The following is a 13,188-nucleotide window of genomic DNA, read 5'->3' as shown; positions in this document are numbered from 1 at the left end:
TTGTTTTATTTTAGCACAGAATAAATAGTAGTTACTGTACAGAAAGGAAACTTCCTAATAAACCGAATTTTGACAGCGGTTCAGGGGCGAATCATGCTGTCCCTTTCTAATATATGGCACTATCCCTTTCGGCTATTTAGGGTTGTCAAAATTCAAGCCATTTGTGGTCGTGCACGCAAAGGGACGTCGTGTCAACCCTAATAATTGCTCGGAGCAATGCTGAGCCGAACGGAGCTGACTGCCCGAAGGGAGGAGTTTCGCACTCCTGCTTTAAGGACGTCTGCTAGCTGGCTGGCGCGGATGCACAGGGCTATAACCGCGAAAATCGAAGTTCGCAAATTGCGGGCGTCTTTCTCTGTCACTCTTATTGCGCCTTCATTGGAGTAAAAGAGAAAGATCCCCGCAATTTGCGAATTTCGGTTTTCCCGGTAGCCGCTCAGAGCGGGCGCACGCACGAAGGGTGTTGTTGTATGTGACATCTGTCGCACAATCCGCGCCATGCCCATCCCTCACCGTGCTCAGATGGCCAATAACATAGCGCCATCTAGCTACGATTCGTAAACTTAACAATATTTGTACGAGTCTAGGCTCATTATCCCAATAAAAAAACTTAATAGCGCGATTCAGGATTTATGTTACACGAAACCCCATCACCTAGCGTGCTTTTTGGTAACTGCACAAGTCTGTGGTCATTATCCGAAGAAAAATCTTGACAGCGCGGTTCAGATTTTATACTACACGGAATAGCGTTATCTAACGTTCAATTGGTAAGTATGATATAAATGATGGATGTAAGGAACACGCTCCTCTTTTGATTGCATTGTTTTTCAAACTGCTGTTATTCTTTGTAAATAATTACCAACTGGGAGAATTTTATCTATTTATTAACATTTTTGTAACATAATAAAAACACTAAAAACTTATAAATAATTACCAACTTGTATAATTAATTAATGAATCTATTAATTATGTTACCAATCACACGCCAGGGGGCCGATTTTTGAAATTCGGGCGCTCGATTTCGTCACTCGAAAATCGGTGGAAAACAGCGAAATGCTAATTTTTGAAATACGAGCGATAGAATTGGGAATCGAGTGGTATTGACCACTCGTTTTCAATTCTATTAGTAGAATTTAAATGCCGGGTACTGGAGATATTATTGAACGAAATACACGAAATCTAGTAGTCGAAATTCAAAAATCGGCCCCCTGAATATAATCACCATGAATTAATTGTTGACTAATCGTCGACGTTTTCTAACAACAGACAACAGTCTGCAAAGGATTTTCCTATCTCAAACATGTTTGCTCTTAGATAACGTATGTAATGTACCTACTTGCTACTGCCACTGTCACCTGTATTTGAGTTAAACAGACTACTTATGTTAAACAGATTTAGGGTTAACAAATTGTATACTTCTTCTGAATAATTAGGAAATCGAGTTCAACACGCCCCGCTATTTTGCTAGCTAGAGCAACACACCGTGTTCAAATGATTTCTCAGATGTTTTTTTGGTGAATCAATAAATAAAAGTGGCACATTGTATTGATTTGCCGAAATTACACACATGTATAAACAAAAATTCATTATTAAAACGCAAAAGGCAATTTTCAGATCGAAAGTCTGAAAAAGAAGCCCATAAAGTACGTTAAAAAAATTTAGACTTCAGTGATAATACTGATAATAAGAGTATTTTGTCGGCAAAAAATGCGGAATCGTTTCGGCTACAGACAGTCCAGTTGCCAGCTTTTCTGATCAATGATCACTCGTAGACAATACACGAGGTCACTTGGAATCTAGTCTCCTTAAATAGGGTGCGAAAATTAGCGTATCTCACTGTTTCATGCTATTGTCAGCTGAAATTCTGAAGGGAATCGCGAGGCCGTGCAAACAAACTAATATAACTCGAGATAACGTGTTTTGATAGACACCTGCCATTTGTGGAGCGTGTGCTGAGGCGTTGATCCGTCTTTATTGTTAAAAACACTAATTAACTTTATAGAGAAAAAATACGGCGAGAAAAAAAATTATACTTAACGCGGTTAAAGCCTTAAGGAGAAAAAAAATAGAGTCTGCGGAAAGAGAAGAATCGTGGAATGTCTGAAGACTCTTCTCTTTCCGAACAGACTCTAGAAGTAGATACCCAAGGTACCATAATGGTAGTGAGTAGAAGTTTAGTGTGTGCGAAATATTGACTCCCAGAAGATAATTGTCACTTAACGTGGCTACCCCAAAGTATAAAGCCCTAAGGTCAAAAACTTTAGAAGTGTCCATGATACTGAGTAGAAATGTGTGCGTAGTTGATGTTCTATATTTGAATTTTAACGGAAATTTAATTCCAATTTGATATAGGTACGTGCTCTTTTATGTTTTGTAACTTTTTTAGTTTATTATAACCTATTCAATCCCTCTGTAATTTTATCTAAATGTGCAGTGAGTGCTAGTTCGGCTAGGTTTGGGCTGTAAAGTGATAGTGGAAACTGAACAGACAGAGACGGAAATCATGTCTCCGTCATCACAAGAGGTCTCCGCACCGCGAAGTAGTAAGTACTAAGTTCCACACATTATTTTTCCTAGTTGGTTCTTTAATGTCAGTACGACGGTGGTATGAGTATACACGCGCACCGGGAGCCTATACCATGATCGTACTCCGTGTCAGCCTGTGTGTTAAATACAGAGGCGCGTTACCGCGAAAATCGCGCGGCGCGGGCTACCTAAAGGACAGCATACTGCTTCTCACTCAGGCTTATTACTTACTCAGGAGGGATCCTGAGTGAGAATCAGTAAGCCATAGACTAGGAATCCTCTAGAACGAGTTTAGAGCAATTATTTCATGCAACCGATGATGCCAAAAATGCGGGGGTGCGAGGGACGAGGTGAGCGAAGTCCCGTGCCGTGATTGGTCCGTTCAAACGACGAACGAGTTCACGGACGTCACACAAAGACACTTTCGACTCGAACATGGAGTAAAATTACCGTATGCGTGGCAGAGGGGGTAGCGCGACTATGCTAAGTCTGGAGGATGTTTTGTCTGTGCAGTAAGCCCGTTTGAAAAACAAACGACGGAAGTCCAGCTCTACTACACCAACAATTCCTTTTGAAGAACTTAATTAATATGCTGCAAATTAACATTAAGTAATACATTTTATGAGCACGACGTACTTGTAGTATTGTCAATAGCTAGATTGAATACTTACCTACTGAAGTCATTGTCGCTGTGAAATTATGAAACTGTAGGTAAATATTATTGTGTTTTTTGATAAATAATTCTGTGTGTCAGATTAATCTCTAAGACTCTTAAATAGGCCATTGTCATGAAATACCTACCTATCTCTGTATTATGTAAATACATACAGGTATTTACTTTACAAACAATTAAATATTTCTACGTCAAATAATCATCGATTTATAGATAGGTATGGACTGTATGTAGTAGGAATGATAGAGAATTTGACGCTAAATCTTGTAGCAGCAGTGCTGAATATCGATAAATAAAATTCTTGCACAGGATTATATTATAATTTTGTTTAATCAAAACTAAGGAACGCCCTTTATTACGCGAAGGCTTCGTTGGGGGGTAATGTTTTCTAGGCAAAACAATTTTGAGAGGCAGATTCCAAAAAATCCAGGCCGTGGCCGGGCCGGAGTTTCCGAAGCTTCGTTTTCTATGGAAAGCGCCACGTGTTCACCGATCAGCCGTCATAGAAAATGACATGTCGGACGCCTCGGTTCGGTCTAGGTCTAGCGTGATCCTTTAGTCATCTGAGATCTTCATTTGTTCAGCAAAAAGCCGCTGGAGTTGTGGACTCCACTACACAGCGCGTGGCGTGCTTCTTGCAGAGTGGGCGGGCACCGCACTGCTGGTGTTGCTAAGCTGTCTGCCAGCATGCGCCGGCGCGCCGCAGTATGCGTGCGCAAGCGCCGCGGGTCTCGCTGTTGCACTCCTAGTTCAGGTAATATTACTGCTTAGATAAAGGTCGGATGTAATGAACTAACTAAACCATTTGTCACAGTTAAAATGTTCGGTCATAGTTCAAAAAAAGCTTCATGTCGCCACATTGGGGGCACCCGGAGAACGCTTTAACTCTGATGTACTCTACCATCTTATCTTAATGGTTTTCGGGGGTCCTTGTGGCTACACCTCGACCCATAGGGATCTTTTGTACAATTACAACCTAAAGAAAGATCCGTCAACTAATACCCAAGAGATTTTTCGACCATCTCCATGTGCCGGATGATGGAGATCGTCGGTAGCGTTTTAAATTCCTTTGGTTCCAGATAGCGTGCTCCAATGCCCTTCATTCTTTGTCTGGCGAGGGCCTCCACCATCTAATCACAAAATCTATACCTATTCCAGTGCTTCGACCACATATCCGGCGCCATGTTCAACCCCACCAGTAGAAACTATTCCCCGATTCTGGCCCCACCTCTCAGTGGTCACCGATCCTGACCCCAGTGCCGATCCACCACCCCCGTTGAACCTTAAAAAAAAAAAAAAAAAAAAAAAAAAAAAAAAAAAAAAAAAAAAAAAAAAAAAAATAGCCCCCCATTTGAATTGATTGCGCTAGGTCTCAGCAGTGCCCGGCGCCTCCTTCAGGTACTTACGAAATACGCTAATTAAACAATACACCTTGCACACCACGGTAACAATAGGCTTATCGACCCTTTTCTATTGTTCGATCTCGACTCGGGCGCGTTATTGTGTTACCGAGCATACTACCTGGATGGACCCTTCACCCACCGACGTCTTCATTCATGCCTTCTTTATGTGTGTATTATACTGTAGGTGTTTGTGATAGGTATTAGCGATAGGTATTTGCAATAGGTATTAGCGATAGGTATTTGCAAATTAGCGATAGGTATTTGCAATAGGTATTACCGATAGGTATTTGCAAAAGGTACTTATTTGCGATTTATTATCTTATTATCTTACAACCTCTTGGAGCTATTTCGATTTATAAGGAATACAGTTCTAACCTAACCTAACCTAATTAGAATTTACACAAGTAATCCGTCGGTAGCCTAAACTAACCTAAACCTTCTTTTACCAAACCTAACTTGACCAAACCTAACTAAAATCAACCTAACTTCTCATTTCAAACTAACCTGCTTTCACCTAGTCTTCGTTCAAGTTATGTTTTAACCTAAATACCTAAACTTCTTACCTATCCAAACTAAAGCATCCTACATATCGTATACATACTTACCTATATTGTGCATATTGTATTGTGTTATTTTATTTAGTCTTACCTATTTCTAACTCATTATTTTTGTCTGCGATAAATGCAATTCAACCTAATGTAGCCTTTTTTATTCTTAAACTATTCTATCTTCTTAAACTTAGTATGTAAGTATGTCTCATTATCTAATACTATACAGTTTATTTTCACATACATTTTTATGTTCTTTGTAACACGATAGAAAGTAAACTCGTAGCTACTTGTTTCTTTGTATTATTAAAATAATAACTAGGCGTGTGAGGCATTTCTTGTGCACTTGTTTTCATTGTTATAACAGCTTAATTGCTTTATTGATAGACGTCTATTATATTTTATGCCGACAATGGATTATTATGTGGATATAATTTGGGTTTGAGTACAGGGAGCGTCTGTTTAGATGAACTTGTTGAGACATGTTACTTTGTATGATTTTAAAAAAATAACGAGACGTGTCAACTGGTTTCAACATGATTTAGTCTAATACGTCGGCATTTCTTGTGTGTTGGTATTCATTGTTATAACAGCATAATTGCTTTATTGGTAGACATCTATTATATTTTATACTGACAATGGATTTATTGTTTCCTATTGTGCTTTTGAATTTGGGTTTTAGTAAAGAGAGCGTCTGTATTAGATGAACCTGTTGAGACATGATTTGAACGATACTGTATCCTGCTCACTATCACAGTATAAAAGCCGAAGAGAAATGGCTTTGAGTAAGTATTACTGTCGTGGCAGTCCTCTGTATCAGAGCTCCTTGTATCTACTGCAGTATATAGAAATATAGTGTTAATTCAACAGTGAAGTGTTTAAGTGTTTATAGAAAGACCCAACAATGGATGTAAGTATGTCTTTTATTACCGTAACTTACTTTGTTTTGTTTTCACTTGTGTTCTTTGTGTTTTAATTATCAAGATCGTAGACAGTGTGTAAATTATTGTTTTATATTGTTTCAGTTCACTGAAAATACTTTCAAAAACTATTACTACCCGGATGATAATAAAGACGAATCAAGCGATGAAGAGGGTACGCTTGGTCTCAAAGTTAAACAAGCCATCGCAAAGAAACGTTCAGGAAACAATATCGATAGCTTCTTTGAACGACCTAAAAAGCAGTCTAAAGTTGTGAAACGGTCTTCAAATGTGAGCAAAAGTTCACCAGACGGTGTTGCAAACTTGTCATCCGGACAAGACGACGGGGCCTATGCATCACATTTGATTAAAATCGAGATATATGATATGCATAAAATCAAAAACGTCCCACCCATGGAACACTGGAAGCATGCGGACTTCAGATTGAAATATTTTGCGTTGGAAGACGATTTGGAGCTACAAAATACGCGAAATATTATTTATAACATAACAAAGCAATTAGCTTCTAAGGACAGTAGTGTGAAATATTTTATAGATAATAAGAAACAGTGATAGTTATAATTATTAATGATAGTAGTAGCTTAATGATTGTGTTAACGTATTTCTCATTTTTTACCTCTCCTTAAGTACATTTTCCATGTAACAGATTATTTTTATTGTATCACATTACAACAAGTTTTAATTTAATACTTCTCATTTGTAAAGATTACAGTCCCCACTCTTAGAAATCTTATACCTGTAGTCAACTATTTAAATGAAAGTAAGCACTGTATGATTTCTCATTTCATAATGGACTCTTTGAGTTGTGATGTCTACGATCTTGAACTTATCAGGCTCTGTGAAGAAATAGAAGAAAATGAAGATCTATGCGAGGCTGCCCGTCTTGTGAGCCAACTACATCGAGAGGCGTAAGTAAAAGTATTCCTGTTCATACATGTTTATAACTCTTATCCAGTACCTGTTTAACAAAGGATGGGTTCCTCCTAACTTGTTGTGACCAGAACTTATTGTTAGGATAAACGTGGGGTGGGAGAGTGCTGGTTATATAAGCGGGGTATCTCGAGTTCATATCATTCAGTGTTTTGGTGCCGTGCTTGTACTGTGATATCCTTTGCATAATGGTGTTTACTTACTATCATATTGGTCTCACTTTGCCTCGTGATAAGATTGAGGAATTAAGTAAAGAATTTATTTTAGCATATTTTCATAGAAATATAAGAATGTGGTATATATCAAACAAATTACCTCACTCGTTACTGGAAGATTCTGATATTATACCGTATTATACACCATGTGATGGGCATATCAAAAATTCCAAGGGGAATACTCAGTCATCAGATGTGATTGATGGAGTTTTGATGATGCGGGCCTATTGTCAGCAGTGCCGAAAAGACTTACGTTAGTATATACAACCAACTGTTTTAGTAATTATTTTTATTTTATCTGACATTAAGATATTTATGTTTATTATGTATTGTTATAGATCTTCTCAAATAGGACGGGGAGTAAAAAGGACAGCTGCAGTTTTGGAGACCGAAGAATTCTTGGTGAAGAAAAACCGTTCAGCAGCTGCTGAACCTGTAGCATCAACATCATCCGAACCAGTTCCCGATGTCATTGTGAGTACAAATAATAATCATGAAATTGAATGTTCTGTGTGTAATAAGTTTGTTTCTAAAAGATATTTTAAAAATCATTTAAATAGTAATCTTCACAAAAATAATGTTTTAAGGGCTGACATTGAATGGGTTAATGTTCAGTTAATTGAAAATGCTTTTAAGAATAGGGTGGCCACTTACAGAATACTATTAAATGAAAATGTTCACCAACCATTTACTCCCGAATCCATTTTACTAGGAAATAAAGATAAAATCTTTGCATTATTGGATCGTTCCCTCACTGATCACCATGCATTAAAAGTAAACTTTATTTTGAATGCGGATTTTACTCAAGAGAGCAAACAAGTAAATAATACATTTGATTTCCAATTATGTAACAATGTAGTTGATGTTAGCAGCGACAAAGATGATATTTTCGAGTCAGTTGTTAAAGATATATTAACAAAATTATTTAACTTTGAGAGAAAGGACAGTGGATGGAGTTTAGTAAAATTTAACTATCTAGATGTCAATGTAAACAAATTTAATCCATTGCGTGGTTCTTCCTATATCGAATTACCACGTGATATTCAGAACAGAAAAGCAGTTATTAATGTAAAAAATAATGATCATGAATGTTTTAGATGGGCTGTATTGTCAGGCTTGTATCCACCTACAAGTCATCGTTCAAACACTGCGAAATCGTATATAGCGCATAAAAATAAATTAAATTTTAGAAATTTAACTTTCCCACTTAAGGTTGGAGATATTCAGAAATTTGAAAAAATGAATGATATAAGTATAAACGTTTTTGGTCTTGAATACAATTCGAAAAGTAAAAAACATGACGTAGTAGGCCCATTACACTTAACAAAGTGCAAAAAAGCTACCCACTTGAATTTATTGTACATATCCAAAGACAGTAAGGGGCATTATTGCTATATCAAAAATTTATCTAGGTTAGTATCTAAACAATTATCAAATACACAGCATGCTGCACATATTTGTGATGGTTGTTTGTCGAACTTTACAACTCGCGACAATTTAATGAATCATCAAAGAAACGATTGTTTCCATGTTTGTACACATTTACCTTCAGAACAGGATAAAAAGAAAAACTGGTTCAATGAAAACGTTTCCTCCAATATACTTACTTTCGATAAGTATGAACGTAAATTAAGGGTACCTTTTGTTATTTATGCTGATTTCGAGGCCTTTCTAAACCCGATTCAAACAGGTACAATTAATCCTACTACATCCTCAACAACAAATGTACAAAAACATGAGGTATATAGTTTTGGATACTACATTAAATGTTCTTATAATGATAAATTGTCAGTGTACAGAACATATAAAGGCAAAAATTGCACCCAGGAATTTATGAAGTATATGGAACAAGACTTAAAGGCCATTTGTAGGAGAAATACTTTTGTAAAAACTCCATTGCCTTTATCCAATGCAAATAATCTGCATATTGCTCAGAGTAGTACATGTTATATTTGTGATAAAAATTTAAACGAGGATTCAGTCATTTCCTATAATTACCATACTGGTCTTTATGAAGGAGTGGCACATACATTTTGTTCTGAAAAATACAGGGCACCTAATTTTGTACCTGTATTTTTCCATAATTTGTGTAACTATGATAGTCATTTTATAATGCATGGGCTTGGTTTGGCGGAAGGCGACATTGAACTGATTCCAGAGAACAAAGAGAAATACATTTCATTTTCTAAGAGCTTACAAATAAATAATCGCACAATTAAATTGAGATTTGTCGATTCACTTAAATTTATGTCCAGTAGTCTTGACAAATTGGCAAAAAACTTGTTGCCTAAACAATTTCATGAATTAAAATTGAATTTTTCATACGAGGAGGATTTTAAACGCTTATTACGAAAGGGTGTCTATCCCTATGAACACATGTCATCATACGATTCTTTAAACTTAACAGCTCTTCCCTCTAAAGATGATTTCTTTAGTTCCTTGTCTGATAGTCACATCTCAGAAGAGGATTATGATCACGCAAAAGATGTTTGGTCTCATTTTCAATGCAAAAATATGGGTGATTATTCTGATTTATATTTAAAAACTGATGTTCTATTACTAACTGATATATTTGAAAATTTTAGAAACCTTTGTCTTAAGACGTATGGATTAGACCCCGCTCATTATTATACTGCTCCGGGATTAAGTTGGGATGCAATGTTAAGAACTACAAAAATAAAACTAGAACTCCTAACTGATATCGATAAAATAGCTTTTATATCAAAAAATATTCGAGGTGGCATATCACAATGTAGTAATAGATACGCAAAGGCTAATAATATTTTTTTAGAAGATTATAATCAAAATATCCCATCGTCATTTCTTATGTACTTTGATGCAAATAACCTTTACGGGTGGGCTATGTCTCAATGTCTTCCTACCGGTAAATTTGAATGGGTAAATACAGATACTGACTTTAATATATCTGATGACGCTGATCATGGTTTAATTTTAGAAGTTGATCTCGAATACCCTAACGAGTTGCATGACTCTCATTCAGATTTGCCATTTTGTCCTGAAAACGTTTGTTTGGGTAATTCCAAAGAAAAAAAATTAATTCCTAATTTAAATAAAAAAACGAATTATGTCATTCATTATAGAAATCTAAAACAGTGTTTGAAGAATGGTTTGAAATTGAGTAAAATCCATCGCATTCTTAAATTTCAGCAGTCTATGTGGTTAAAAAGTTACATAGATTTGAACACCCACATGCGATCACAGGCATCATCCGATTTTGAAAAAGATTTCTTTAAACTAATGAATAATTCAGTGTTCGGTAAGACCATGGAAAATGTTGCAAAACGCGTAAATGTCAAATTATTAAATCACTGGGAAAATCGAGGAAAAACGCAGGGGGTTCAATCTTTGATAGCGAAACCTGAGTTCCATAGTTTATCCATATTCTCTGAGAATTTAGTGGCCGTTCAATTGAATAAAACTAAAATATTTTATAATAAACCGATTTATCTGGGATTTTGCGTATTAGATATATCGAAAACTTTGATGTATGACTTTCACTACAGCTACATGAAAACCAAATATCCAGACAATCTTAAGCTTCTTTATACAGATACTGATAGCTTAGTATATCAAATTTTCACGGAAAATTATTACGCAGATATAAAATCAGATCTTAATTTATATTTTGATACATCTGACTATCCTCCTAACAATAAATATGATTTGCCGTTAATAAATAAAAAGCGATTAGGGTTTTTCAAAGATGAAAATAATGGTAGAATTTTAAAAGAGTTCGTAGGTCTGAGATCTAAAATGTATACCTTAGATGTTGAAAAATATGATGAGAATGATGAGAAAACTGAAAAATATGGTGTTTTATCAAAAGCTAAAGGAGTCAATAAATGTGTTACAAAAAAATTTACTCTTGACAATTACAAAACGTGTTTATTTAATAAAAATTTGCAACGCGCTCAAATGCTAAGATTTAAGTCTATAAAACATATAATATTCACTCAAAAAATAAATAAAATATCATTATCGCATGAAGATACAAAACGGTACTTATTAGAAAACTCTTCTGACACTCTAGCGTGGGGTCATTATAAAATACCGCAATAATGAAAAAGTTTCAAAGTTGTAATATAATCACACAGAACATTCGAATTCCAAATTATTGTTTGTACATTGTATATTTTTAAGGTATTACTTGTAAACATGTAAAAAAATGTATGAATTTTATTTTATTGTATCTTTTAAGGTATTTTTGTAAATATGAAACAAAAAAAATAATGTTTAAAGTGTAATCCTAAATAATAAAAAAAAAATTTACGTAATCATTTTGTTTTTTTTTTTTGTCTACTATATCTGAGTTGTTTAAATAGTAATCATCTTTCTGAATATTACCATTTAAAGTCCATCCGTTAACATATCAACACTCACCCACACACATACACATAGATTACGATATCTAATAATGATTCACTTTTATCATCCTTTCACTACCATTGTCGCAGGTCCTAGTGGGTGTGGTAAAACGCAATTTGTTACAAACTTTTTGAATAACTCCAAAGAGATATGTAATGTTGAATTTGATGAAATTATTTGGTGTTATGATGAAATGCAACCTCTCTACAATCTGGTAAATGTAAATTATAGTCAAGGAATACCAGATTTTTCAATTTTTGATGGGAAGAAACCTAAACTTCTTATTATAGATGATTTGATGAGAGAATCAGATGGACGAATCGTTGACATTTTTACGAAGGGTAGTCATCATAGAAACTTAAGTGTTTTTTATATTACACAAAACGTATTTCATCAAGGTAGAGGGCAACGTGATATTTCATTGAATACAAGCTACATTGTATTTTTTAAAAATCCCAGGGATAAAACTCAAATACGCTACCTGTCACGACAAGTTTACCCAGAAAACTCAAAGTTTGTGGATGAAGCCTACAAAGATGCTACAAAGGAGGCTCATGGTTACCTCATGATTGACCTGAAACAAAATACAAATGACATATGCCGTTTTAAAACAAAAATATTTCCGTTTGATGGGCATTGCACAGTGTATGTACCTAAAAAGGGGTTTAAATATGATAAAAATCACCATATTTTAGTCAGTTCTACATGATGCATGCAAGAGTAAACACATATAAACATTTACTTGAAGCATTGCAGTTGCTTAAACCCAAATATCGTACTGCGTTACTTAAATCTTGTGACGATGAAGAGATCAACATTATTTGTGAGTGCATTTATAACGTCCTAAATGGGAAAATTCCATTAGAAAAAAAAGAAAAGACGAAACTAAAAAAATATAAAGATATTTTAAGAAAATTAGTTTCGAAAGGGAAACATAAAATAAGAAAAACTGTTATAGTTCAAAAAGGAGGTGCATTTCTACCTATTATTTTAGGTGCAGTTTTAAGTGCTTTAGTGAACTCTTTATCATAAACAAAATGGAAAACACAAAAAAAATGTTATTAGTTGAATCAGATTTTATTGAAAGGCTGAAACGGAATGAGAGTCCACCCGAAAATTCCTCATCTCGGCTAGATGGAGAGATGCAAAAAATCCTTAAAAGTAAAATGAATGATCGCGAAAAGTGGACGTTATATTCTCAAGCATTACAAAGATTTCTACATTTTATTGAAACAGATCGAAAACCGTTTAGAATACCCATCGTGATGGAGGGGGTAGATCAAGTCATCAACGAAAGTAATGATATTATAAAAACAAAAGTGAACAAAAAGGAGGAGATTGAAAATAATGAGTCAGTTACAGATAATGTAACTGAAGCAGCCACACCGTCATCGTTTAATACACCACCTGGCGAAATAAATCAAGAACTAATGCCAATTAGTCCGTCAAAAATTATAAACATATTACCTAAATCTTATGAAAAAAAAGCTCGAACGTTGTTAGATTACATTGTTTCAAGTAAACCGAAAATTTGGTGGAAACAGACTGGTGAAGTTGTTATAAATA

The 13,188-nt window shown here is 35.2% G+C and overlaps 1 protein-coding gene and 1 long non-coding RNA gene across 2 annotated transcripts in view; one reads left to right on the top strand and one right to left on the bottom strand.

The window, feature by feature from the left end:
* LOC134793100 (ubiquitin-conjugating enzyme E2 S) overlaps window positions 1-13,188 on the bottom strand; it is a 176,569-nt gene that overhangs the window by 100,996 nt on the left and 62,385 nt on the right. The window lies entirely within an intron of this gene.
* On the top strand, window positions 2,163-4,399 carry LOC134793281 (uncharacterized). The gene is made up of 3 exons (XR_010144531.1): window positions 2,163-2,543; window positions 3,784-3,953; window positions 4,358-4,399. It is a non-coding gene; the product is annotated as an uncharacterized LOC134793281 (long non-coding RNA).

Source organism: Cydia splendana, chromosome 8 (genome assembly GCF_910591565.1).
Source record: "Cydia splendana chromosome 8, ilCydSple1.2, whole genome shotgun sequence".
NCBI classification, from domain to species: Eukaryota; Metazoa; Arthropoda; class Insecta; order Lepidoptera; family Tortricidae; genus Cydia; species Cydia splendana.
Note: the sequence above shows the minus strand (reverse complement) of the source record. Positions and strands in the feature narration are given on the sequence as shown.